The sequence below is a fragment of the Grammomys surdaster genome, unplaced genomic scaffold, assembly GCF_004785775.1.
Source record: "Grammomys surdaster isolate TR1022 unplaced genomic scaffold, NIH_TR_1.0 368, whole genome shotgun sequence".
NCBI classification, from domain to species: domain Eukaryota; kingdom Metazoa; phylum Chordata; class Mammalia; order Rodentia; family Muridae; genus Grammomys; species Grammomys surdaster.
In genome coordinates this window covers 260,206-270,462 of record NW_021604787.1, presented here as the reverse complement: position 1 = coordinate 270,462, position 10,257 = coordinate 260,206, and the positions used below count along the sequence as shown (strand labels likewise).

The 10,257-nt window shown below is 46.6% G+C and overlaps 1 pseudogene; it reads right to left on the bottom strand.

The window, feature by feature from the left end:
- Positions 1-4,778: 4,778 nt before the first annotated feature.
- Positions 4,779-5,558, bottom strand: LOC114631906 (annotated as a pseudogene).
- Between the last annotated feature and the right edge of the window lie 4,699 nt (positions 5,559-10,257).

Genomic DNA, 10,257 nt, shown 5'->3' with positions numbered 1-10,257 from the left:
CTGAGATTGTGTTTTCCCTGAAAGACATTAGTTTTTGGATCGAGATATGTACTTTATTCTAGATAAACTGTTGGGCGAAGTAGCTGTAGTTTAAGGGGAAAACGTCCCCACTCTGCATCCCTACAACCCCCCAGCCCTGTACCCCTTCTTGCATAACCTTGCTGATGTACAGTGGTGGCTGACAGGGGTAGAGGAGAGGTGCGACCATTTCATTGCTGGGAAAGAGAGAAGATGACTTCGGGATTTCTCACCAGTTTTAGGAAGGTATGTCATTCCTAGAAGAGGGTAAGATAAGTGACTGTGGAGAAAGAGGAGAAGAGCCACAGCATAGCCGGGAAGAGAGACAAGGGAAGACTGAGACAGGACCACAATTCAGTCTCAAGTGAAATCAGTCTTTGGATCTCCTTTAGTGTGGGGCGAAACCTGCGCTGATTAGTTTTGTGTCAGCTTGCTATAATCTAGAGTCACCTAGAAAAAGAGTCTTGATTGAGGAATTATTGTGATGAGGTTGGCCTGTGGGCATGTCTACTGGGGATTGTCTGGTTTGTCAACTGACTCCACTGTGGGCAGCACCATTCCCTACGCTGTGCATAGTGATGAAAGCAAGCAGGCAGCATGGGTGCATTCATTTCTTCCTGTTCTTGACTTTGGGTATGATGTGCTTGAATTCCTGCCTTGACTTTCCTGAAATGATGGGTGGTAACCTGGAATTGTCAGGTATTTAACTCCTTCTTTCCCCTATTGCTTTTGGTCAGAACATTTGTTACAGCAATGGAATAGAACTCCAATTTCCAGATTTCTCTGTAGCTGAATAGAGCACCCTTGAGGAGAGCCACAACCCCTAGGGCGCAAATACCTGGAGGTAGAAATCTCCTGGTTCATCTTCCCCAGAAGGCTCCCAGAATAAACCTGTTCCAGGGAGTTTCAAATTTATATGATTAGAACAAAAGACAAGGTGAAAATAGCTATTATGTTAACACAGTCTTTACATGCCCCTGTCTTGTGAGCATCATAACTTAGTGTTGGCTTTCTGAATGGCTTTTTTTTTTAAATAAGCTAAATGCTATTTCTATACTCAAAGGGGAAAAACATCCCGTGGCCAGCTAGTCAGGGGAGGAAAACATCCCGTGGCCGGCTGGTCAGGAGCGTATAAGGCTAGAGGTTTCAGAGTAAGCTTCTGGAAGCCAATTGACAGGACTGGGTACACAACAGTAAAGCACACAGAAGCCTTGAGAGATCATCTGGTCCATCCCCCTGCCGTTTGAGAGGTGAATTGAACAAGATGCAGTATCTGGCCTCACTGTATCAGAATGGAACTTCAAAAACAGTTTGACTTTCCCACTCTCTGGGCTCCAGAAAATAGGACACTCACAGCTTTATGGAAACTGGAACAGATGGTCCCTCGAAGCCTTTGCAGAAACACCCTGGCTCATGGGTGGGCAACATCCCTTTAGGTGTCATCATATATTGATAGGGAAGGTGTAACACTACACACACATACACAGACACACACACACCACACATATACCATATACACCACACACATCTATACATACACACACACACACACACCACAAATTTTCTAAACTCAATTTTAGATATTTAGTTATTTATTGAGACAGATTGGCCTTGCACTCATGATGTTATCAAAGGTTGAATTCCGGATCTTCCTGCTTCCAGCTGAATGCTGAGATTACCGGAGTGCACCACCATGATTTATGTGGTGCCCGGCATGCTGTGCAGGCACCCTACCAAATGGATTACATTTAGATTTTTTTTTAAATTATTTTTAGTTTTGTGTATGTATGTGTGTATGTGAGTGTGTAAATGTGTGTAAGTGTGTGTGTAGGAGGAGCTAAGGTGGTAGGAGTTAGGAGGAGAAGAGGAAGAGGAGAAGGAAGAGGAGGAGACAAGAGAGGAGAACGAGAGGAGACGGAGGCGGGCATTCATGTGTCTGTAGCAGCCAAAGGTAGTTGGTATATCTAGGTTGGGTATTGGGTTACACTTCTGATTGTATGGGCATCTTGTTATTAATCATTACCCAATATAAAGTCTTTGATTAAGCATTAGAGTCTTATTTTCCTACTGGGCCCGCATGGATGGTGGGATGGTCTGGGCAATGCCCAGCCTTGTGGAGACAGCATGGGAGATTGAGCCATCTCCCACGCTGGCGTCTCATGGGTGGCAGGGCTGGTGTTTCTGGCTGGCCTTTCCTAGCTGCAGGCATGCACGTGGCCTCCGGCTGAGAAACATGGCGGCTGAGCTAGGCAGAGCTGCCACAGCCTAGATAGTCGGCTTGACCAGAGGCCTATTTTATATAATTATTACAACGTGTATGTGTGTGTCTAAAGGTTCCAACTGACAGAATAAGAGGTATGTGGGAGGTGATCAGCAGGATGGCTCAGTGGTTAAACACGTTTGCTGCCAAGTCTAATAATTGGGTCCTACATGGCAGAACAAGACAGCAAAAGTGCATGTGCTCTCATGTTTGTGTACACACACACACACACATACTACAAACAGGAAGACAAGGATGTTTTGATAGGCTTCCCCTTATGGGGTCAGAGCTCAGAGAAGTGTGATAAATCTCAAATGAATCAAGATTTATAAAATATGATAAGTCTGCATTCCTCTATTTTTCCTAGAGCTACAAAGACCTTGGCATCTAAGCCAGGGAAAATGAACTTGACTGCAGGCCTCTCTTACCAGTTCTTATTCATTTGACCTTGGCAAGTGCGTGTGTGGGGTTCTTTCTTGGGTTCCTGTCTCTTCTGTAAACATGGTAAGGATATTTGTTTTCAGAGTTACTATCGGGGTTAAGTAAGATGATACCGTTAAGATGCAGGGCACCACAAGGAGCCCAAGCAAGAACACGACAAAGCTGAGCCCTCCTTCATTTTGCTTCTTCCCAAGCCTGTGGGAGATGAAAGAGTCCCTTGTTTAATGGTGCTGAGGTGTTTGCCTGTGGGAAACTTGTGCTCACCTGGTAGTCCTGACATACTGGGTTTGATCCCGAGCACTCCATAAACTGGGTGTGATGGTACACACCTGTAATCCCAGTACTCATCCGGTGGAGGAAGGAGAATCAGAAGTTCAAGGTCACCTTCAGCTACATAGTGAGTTCCAGACCAGTCTGGGAAAAAGAGGACCCTTCTTAAAATAACAGGAAAAAAGTTTGGAAATCCCACATGTGTCCAGTCCTACTGCCGTGTTCCTGGTCTTTTGTTTCCATCTCTACCAAGGCAGAAGGTCCATACTTTTTTTAAAAAGATTTGTTTATTTTATGTATATGAGTACACTGTAGCTGTCTTCAGAGACACCAGAAGAGGGCATCAGATCTCATTACAGATGGTTGTGAGTCACCATGTGGTTGCTGGGAATTGAACTCAGGATCTCTGGAAGAGCAGTCAGTGCTCTTAACTGCTGAGCCACCTCTCCAGTCCCCAGAAGGTCCATAAGTGCGAGAGCTTTTAAAGCCTCATTTTAACCAAGTATATTTTGTACCTACTGTGGCAGCTGAGATCCTATGTGTCTAACTCAAATGTCCACTAGCTGTGACAGGAAATGGAGAACAGACAGAAAGACCCCTATTGTACTTTCTGAGGATGAAACAAAAAAAGAAGAAACATGAACTCACAGAAAATCTGGACCCTTGGGTCCAGTCTCAGGAGACTCCCATGGTCTTTAGGAATCCTGTCTTTGGGGGCTATGGAGATGGCTCTGTTGGCAAAGGGCTTGTCACAGAAGCATGATTATCTGAATTTAATACCCAGAACTTGGGATTTTAAAAGCCAGGCATGCTGATATTCATGATACGCACTTTTAATTCTAGTGTAGAAACAGAATAGGCCCACTGGGTCAGCCATTCCGGCCTAAGGCTGTGAGAGCCTGTCTAAAAAAGAGAGAGAGAGAGAGAGAGAGAGAGAGAGAGAGAGAGAGAGAGAGATAGATGTAGAGATGGACCAGTAGTTTGGTTTAGAGCACTTGTTGCTCTTGCAGAAGTCCTGGGTTCAATTCCCAACCTTCACATGTGCCTTACAAAACTCTAGCACTCCGGTTCCAGGATGCCTCTGTGGCACTGCATGCACACGGTACACAGACATGTATGCAGGCAAAACATCCATACAGATTTTTTTTAAAGCCTGGGAGTGGCTGCACGTGCTTGTAGCACATGCCTGTGATTCCAGAGCTGGAGGGTTGGGAGATCACTAGGGCTCGCTGGCTGCCAGTCTACTAACCAAAGGTGAGCTCTGGGTTCAGTCTGAGACCTTGCTTCAAGGGAATAAGGCAGAGCGTGGTAGAGCGGGACACCCCAAGTCTTCTTCTGGCATGTGCACACATACACACACACACATACACACACACACATACATGCTACACAACAGCACATATACGTGCCATGTCACACTCACACACATACTTACCCACATAAACACACACACACAAAACCAAGGTAGAGAGTTCCTAAGGAACGACATCTGAGGTTGACCTTTGACCTCCATACATATGAACACACATGTGCACACACACACATTCACACATGTGTACTCCCTACACACACATTCATACACAAAATCCATTCCTCTCCAATAACAGCATGCCAGGGAGTGGGTAGCCCTGGCTGACTGTACTTCCAAGGACTGAGATCAGACTCCTAAGGGGATAGGACACTTTTTTTTTTTTTTTTGACAAGACCATTTCTTTATAAACTGCTTAACAGATATTCACATCAGGACACAGGCTTTAAGAACAACAGAGCTGGACTTCTGGATCTCATCTCAGACAGTACTTGATTTCCAGTCTTGAGCGAGAGGTGGGAACTTTGTCTGCAGAATTTTTTTCTTTCTTTTCCTGTAAACTTCTGTTTCTCGCTTCAATGCAGGCGTGTTTCTCGATTCTTAGTCTGATAAAGTGATCCACATAAAACATTTTGAAGAACTGCTCCCTGTTGTATCTGTTGTATCTTTAGGTACCAAGATATAGGCCATTGCTTGAATTTGTGTCAGATGACTCCTCCAAAGATGGCTTTTCTCTAAGCACCAGGTCTTGGTTTTTCTTGACTGGTCTGAAGAAGCCTTAAAGCATCTTCCCTATCCTGGACAACTCTATCTAAGAGCTGGCACCCACGGAATCAACAACCTTTTCTAACGGCTCTGGACTTGGCACTGGCAATCTCTGTCACTTGGCCTCCTGCTCTAGAGCTAGAAGCATGTCTCTTTCCTTCAGAGGAACATACCAAAGCTTATGGAAGTCTTTCGTCAGTTTTGTTCCTTAGCTGCTGGCAGATCCATGAAGCTCCAGATTTGACTTTTTCTTCCCCCCAATTCTTTGGGTCACCAAAAAAAAAAAAAAAAATTCTTCTAGTCCTTTCCTTGACAGTGTGGTATGGAGTAACTTATACTGGAGAAAAGGCGTGACATATGGTGTGCTCTTATGCAACAAACGAAGAGAAGGCCTGCAGCTGGAGTGAGCAGGGCCTTGGGGTTTACTAGGGAACAAGAAGCCTTCAGGAACGCTGAGGCTCCTCTACAAATACCCACTAGACTGGCTGCAGCCATGTTTCTAATGTAGACCCACTGTGTCGGTATCCATGGGGTCCGGGATCCACTGTGTCGGTGTCCATGAGGACTGGGATGTGACATCTTAAGGCTCCTGGGCCTTTGAAAAGGTTGGCTTTTTCGCAGGAGGGACCCCTCCTTTTTCTAGTTTCCCCAGAAGAGTTCCCTCCAGTTTCTAGGTTCTCTATGTGCCTTGTTCAGCTTACTTCTATGGATACACTTGAGCACTTGTGCCCTGGCCTGTGGTCAGAACTTATGTCTTTAAGGTGAGGCCAGCCTTGGGGCCAGAGGCCACAAAGGAGGCCCTGCACCCAGGAATAGGGCTAGGGGAAGGGGAAAGCATCAGCATCAGTATATATGGAGTACCGAGTAAGAGCTGGAGGACTGTGGGGCAAAGATAGACCCCACTGGGAGCCACAGCAGGCCTAGGAGTGAGGGTGGAGAGGGGAAGAGGGACAAAGGAGTGGCAGAGAGTTAGGCTTCCAACTCTGGTGCCAGTGACAGCCTATGAAGGGAAACAGCTTTGGCACCAGGCTGGTGTTTAGGTTTATTGACTGTCGGGCCCTAGGGGGACATTAAGATTCCACCAGGTGTCATATGTTTGGCTTTGTGACACAGAAATGCTGGTCAATTGGAGCTGTGGATGCAGAAAGCATCAACAAATGGGTGGTCAAGGAAAGCAGACAGGGAGGTTGAGAGAGAGGAGCAGGGCAGTATGGGAGGTGGTTAGAGTGGCCTGAAAATGTGAGGGGAATGGTGTGGGACAGAGATGGGGCTCTTACAGTTACCCCTGTTCCCATCCCCCACTTTCTCCTTTCTCTTGTCTCCACATGGTATGAGTGTAGGTGGCCAGACATTGGCCAACCAGAGTCTGGGTTCCCACTGCCTCCTTCAGTTGGTTTAGGGATGGTTGTGTGACAGTTAGAGCCAAGGGAAAGTTCCCAGGAGAAGATGTGAGAGACGAGGGGTGTCTGAGAGTTCAGAGGAGGGATTCATCTACTGGGTAAGGCACCCTTAGCCTAGAGAGGACAAGGTGAACTCACAGGTTCAGGCACCCACACAGCCACCAACAGCTATAAGAAGTCACAGGACACCTGAAGATGAAGCCTGAATTAGAGATGACAGGAGGGGGGCGGAGAGAGAGACAGAGGGGGAACGGGAAGGGGAGAGGGAGAAAGCACAGGTCTCCAGTGACACTGTCCTAACCACTAGGTCAACCCTATTGCTAAGCTTTTGGGTCACTCAAACTTGACAGGTCCCTTCTCTGTTCCAGCCTGTCTGACCTTTGGTATTCTCATTCCTGGTAACCAGAAGCCCCCTAGGCGGAGGAAGCGCTGACCTGGATCCATGGTCAGGACACAGAGTGGGAATCTCGGTCTCCCTGAGTCCCTCTCACCTACAGAGCCATACTGGCGGTGTTGCTACTTTCTATTTTCAGTCTCTTGACAGTTTCTTCCCCTGTCCTCTAGGGCAGTACAATGAACACGCTATTAAGGCCACTTACTCACTAAGGAGATGCACTAGGAAATAGGTTAGACTCCTCTGTTTATGGCTGTCTAGGTATTAGAGTGCTGTCTTCACAGGCCAGGGGCAGAGCCATGCCCACATAGCCATGTGCATGCTCTAAAAGCCATACAGTTCCTCCTAGGCCTGTAGTAAGACAGTGTCGGTGGTACAGGTTCCGGTTCACATTCTTGCTTCAGCTACGTTCCCAGGAGCCTGCCCTGCTTCCTTCTCCATTCAAACCTGTTCACATTGGGGAACATATTCTGAGAAAGCACATACAGTTTTGGGGTCAAGGCATAGGGGATCAAATGGGGAAGGCTCAGAGACAGAAAGTGTGGGTACAACATGAGCAGGAATCAGGTTACGAAGGGGGTCTAGGGCTCTACCTCAGCAGAGTCCAGGCCTCTCCACACCCCAGCCAGTGTTTCAGGGATTCCGGAAGCTGTGTCGTCGGAGTTAGGCCCTCCTCCCTATGTGATACCCCTTACCAACTTTACATCTCTCTGTCTCTCCCTCTTTGTGTGTGGGGTAGTGTTTGCAGTTTGCAAATATCTAGAGCCTTACCGCACTGAGAAAGATGGTCACCCACCTCAGGGTACAGTTCTTACCTCAACCAGGCTCCGTCTCTGGTTAAGAGGAGCTTCACCCTTCATCTTGTCTCAAGATACTTCTATTATCCCTCCATCCCCGCCTCGCTCTTAGGTAATCCAGAATGAGTTTGCACAAAACAAAAACCGGGAAGGGAGGAGGCATCTTCTGGGGTGCCTGGCAACCGCAGTCTGAAAGAGGCATCTCTCCTTGAGATCAGAACACAATAGCTGCCCACCTAGGGAGGTAGTATCTGAAGTGGGAGGAGTGCAGAGGTAGAAAGAAGGCTCACCCCTTCAGCCTCACAGCCCGGCCATAACCGCAGTTGGTCACTGACAACCTTCCGAATGCGCATGCGCAATGGAGCTTGAACGCGGGAAGACTGCTGTGTATGCACTGGGTTCATTTTTACCTCAGGTTGGGGCCTAGCACACACAGTAAGTACTCAGCAAGTGTTTAAAGAGGATGAAAAAGAAGGAAGGAGGAAGACAGGACAGGTTTTGTTTTGTTTTCCGGTTTCCTAGTTCACCTTTGTTTCTCCCAGCTAAAGGAACAGGAGATGAGCCTCTGTCCAGAAGGGCTTCCCAGGCCAGGGAGAGGGAAAGCCATCAGTACCACTGAGCTCTGGAGATGGCAGGCCTCGCCGTTTCTTGGGGATTTCCAAGCTGTGACAACACATCTGAGGTGTAATAAGAAGTATAATTGTTTTCCTCCGGGCCACTTAGTTCCCCCCCTAAACCAGCAATGACTCTGAGACTAGCTTTGGCTCTTCCCCAGACTAGCTCTTAATTTATTTAAACTATTCTATGTCTCCCATGTGGTTAGTTACCTCTCTTTCAGTCCTGGTCCGCTTTGCTTCTTCATTGGAGTCTCCTTAGCGTCTCTCCCAGCATCTCCCTAAGTTCATCTACCTGCTGGTTGACATCAGTCTCCTCAGTCCCTCTTTTATACTATTTCCCAGAATCCTCTCTCTCCCTGCCAGTGACCCACCGCCTATTTCCTACCTCAGCTTATTGGCCATCAGCTTTTTTATTGAGAGGTGATGCTTCTAAGAGAGTCTCTCTACCCAGACAAAAACAACTGAAGAGAGCAAGGACGTATTTAAGCTCACAGTCCTCCGGCTTCAGTCCTTGGTCACAGGCCCCATACCCTGGGCTGTGCTAAGACAGAACATTACAGTTAACAGACTGGTAGAGCAAAGCTGCTCTCTCATTGGTGACAAGACGCGAACAGACATGAGGGGCTGAAGGCACAGTACATGTGCTGGCTAGTTTAGTGTCAACCTGACACAAACTAGAGCCAAGGAGGGGAGGGAGCCTCAACTGAGAAAGTGCCTCAGTAAGAATGGGCTACAGGGAGCCCTGAAGGTTTTTTTTGTTTTTGTTTTTGGTTTTTTTTTTTTTGTTTTTTCGAGACAGGGTTTCTCTGTGTAGCCCTGTCTGTCCTGGAACTCACTCTGTAGACCAGGCTGGCCTGGAACTCAGAAATCCACCTGCCTCTGCCTCCCAAGTGCTGGGATTAAAGGCGTGGGCCACCACTGCCCGGCTCAAATGGCATTTTGTAAAGGATATTGATTTCACAATACAATGTTTCAAAAACAGAGCAACATTAAGAACATCAGTCTGAAGCATTTGACACAATGCTGAGGGGTGCACTGTTCTTTATCAAATTAACTGTGTTTTTATTTAAAAAACAAAACAAAACATGGCTTTTAATGAGTGGCAATTATTTCTTGACCATTTCAGTGATTTCTTGAATCCAAAACAAAATCTGTGTATTCTTTGCCGACATCATTTGCTGCCCCTCCTTCCACTACCATGGAATGATTCACAGTCTCAATTCAACGGCTTTACTGGGAACTTACACTTTCTGTCAGCACATAAACTCTTGGGAGACATTTCATATCTAAGCCATAAAAAGAACTAATAAAGGATTTCTATATGCACAAAGAACTTCTCTAAATCAACCAGACAAACCCAATAAATACATAGGCAACGTATTCAGAACCGCCATTCTACCAAGGATGGTCCAACTGGCAAATGGGCACATAAAAAGATGCTCGACCCCATAGTCATCAGATTAGCACTACACAGGATGACTAAAATCACAGCCGGACACCATCAAGTGCTGTCGGGGATATGGAGCAACTGAAACTCTCCCATATTGCTGGCGAAATGGTAAATGGGTACAGTCCCTCTGTAAAAACAGAAGTGTCACAAAAGCTGAGTACAGTCACATTCATAAACTGGAATCTGGGCATATAACTAACAAGTTTGTTTCTGCATCTGCCAAGAAGTCACATGTAGGGGTATTCATAGCTGGGAACCCAAACTAGGAACCACTCAAATACTCACCAGCAACAGATGGTAAGGAGAGTGTGTGATTTAGGCAGCACAACTGTATATGGCAAAGAGCAGGAACACAGAACACAAGAGCATCTCACAGAAACAATGTTGAGCCTAAGATGCCTAAGATGTTGAGTCTTCTCTCTCTATCACAACAACAACAACAACTAGGCTAATTTTTAAAAGAGTTTGGAAGGATTAGAAAGTCAGCATTTGTCCCAAAGGGCTCAGTTGGTGAAATTCACTGTCTTTAAGAGCCA